We start from the raw sequence: 2,040 nt of genomic DNA, 5'->3' as shown, positions 1-2,040 counted from the left end.
TCTGAGAGCTCCAAGGAGCAAGGAAGAAGAAGCTTTCCTCCCTCAGCACAAGAGGATATGGAAATGTAGGTCGCCTCCACTCCCACCACCCCACCACCCATCAACTTCTTGCGAGTATTTAACAAGAAACTACCACATTTCGCGGAACCGTACCTACAAACTATCACTTTACAAATTTATGCCAAAAACTACCACTTTTTGACTAATCTTTGAGTAAAAACTACCATGTCGGGAAAGTGCCCATCAACTCCCACCACCCCAGCGCCCATCAACTTCTTGCTGCCAGTGGACTCGGAGCACAAGGCCAAGTCTATCAAGATCTTCTCCTTCGGAAACCCACATATGCGTGCCTTCCATCTTGGATGGATGTCATTCTTCACCTGCGCTGTCTCCACCTTCGCTGCTGCGCCCCTCGTCCCCATCATTCGTGACAACCTCAACCTCACCAAGCCCGACATCGGCAACGCCGGGGTCGCCTCTATATCCGGCGCCATCTTCTCAAGGCTGGCCATGGGTGCCATCTGCGACCTCCTTGGCCCGCGTTACGGCTGCGCCTTCTTGGTCATGCTCTCCGCACCAGCGGTGTTCTGCATGTCCGTCATCGATGGTCCTAGCGGACACATCACCATCCGCTTCCTCATTGGTGTCTCACTTGCCACTTTTGTATCATGTCAGTACTGGATCAGTACCATGTTCAATAGCAAGATCATCGGGACAGTTGGCGGCTTGACGGCAGGATGGGGTGACATGGGTGGTGGTGCCACACAACTCATCATGCCTCTCGTCTTGGATGGCATCTTAGCAAGTGATGCAACATCTTTCACGGCATGGCGCATCGCCTACTTTGTGCCAGGAATGATGTTGGTGGTGATGGGCCTACTTGTGCTCACCATGGACAAAACCTTCCTGATGGCAACTTGAGGAGCCTGCAGAAAAATGGAGACATGAACAAGGACAAGTTCTCAAATGTTTTGAGTGGCGCCGTCACCAACTACCGCACGTGGATCTTCATATTCATCTATGGCTACTGCATGGGTGTTGAGCTCACCACCAACAATGTGATCGCCGAGTTCTACTACGATAGCTTCCACCTTGATCTCCGGTTTGCTGGCATCATAGCGGCATGCTTCGGATTGGCTAACATCTTTGCACGCCCCATGGGCGGATACCTCTCCAATCTTGGTGCCCGCTACTTCGGCATGCGTGCCCGCCTCTAGAACATATGGATCCTCCAAACCGCTGGCGGAGCCTTCTGCCTCTGTCTCGGTCGCGCAACTACCCTTCCCACCTCAATCACATGCATGGTCCTCTACTCCATCTGCGTCGAGGCTGCACGTGGTGCCGTTTACGGTGTCATCCCCTTTGTCTCCCGTCGTGCCTCATCTCTGGGATGAGCGGTGCTGGGGTAATGTGGGCGGCGGGCTCACACAGTTCCTTTTCTTCACGTCGTCCCAGGACTCCACTGGCAAAGGGCTTCAGTACATGGGCATCATGGTCATGGCATGCACGCTCCCTGTCACACTCGTGCATTTCCCACAGTGGGGCTCCATGCTCCTCCCTCCCACGGCCGGAGCCACTGAGGAGGAGTATTACGACGCCGAGTGGACGGAGGAGGAGAAGAGCAAGGGCCTCCACAGCGCGGGTGTCAAAATCGCTGAGAACAACGTCTCTGAGCGTGGCCGACGCAACGCCATCCTCGCGTTGCCTACCACCCCACCCCATGGCACGCCCCAGCATGTATAAGCCTGTCCCTACTGTGCACGTGTATATGCATACGTATATACATATATATACGTGTACGTCCCCGGGGTCTAGCCGTCTAGGTGTGTGGTGCCCTATTAGGACGGTGTGATTTTACGCACGCCAAGTGACTTTGTGGGCACTTACCCAACCCCTTTGAGGAGGGCTTTAGTCTATAGTAGAAGCTTGTAATATGTTACGAGAAGTGATATATGAGAAAATGTATCATGCCTGCGCATTTCTTGTGTGTCTCCTTCATTTTTATGGTTTTAGCTAATAGGGCATAAGAGCATCTACAGG

General features: G+C 53.3%; 1 pseudogene; it reads left to right on the top strand.

The window, feature by feature from the left end:
* Positions 1–225: 225 nt before the first annotated feature.
* Positions 226–1,743, top strand: LOC109760397 (high-affinity nitrate transporter 2.1-like; annotated as a pseudogene).
* The last annotated feature ends 297 nt before the right edge of the window (positions 1,744–2,040 follow it).

The sequence above is a fragment of the Aegilops tauschii genome, chromosome 6, assembly GCF_002575655.3.
Source record: "Aegilops tauschii subsp. strangulata cultivar AL8/78 chromosome 6, Aet v6.0, whole genome shotgun sequence".
In the NCBI taxonomy this organism is placed as follows: domain Eukaryota; kingdom Viridiplantae; phylum Streptophyta; class Magnoliopsida; order Poales; family Poaceae; genus Aegilops; species Aegilops tauschii.
The sequence above is the reverse complement of the archived record's forward strand: the minus strand, read 5'-3'. Positions and strand labels throughout refer to the sequence as shown.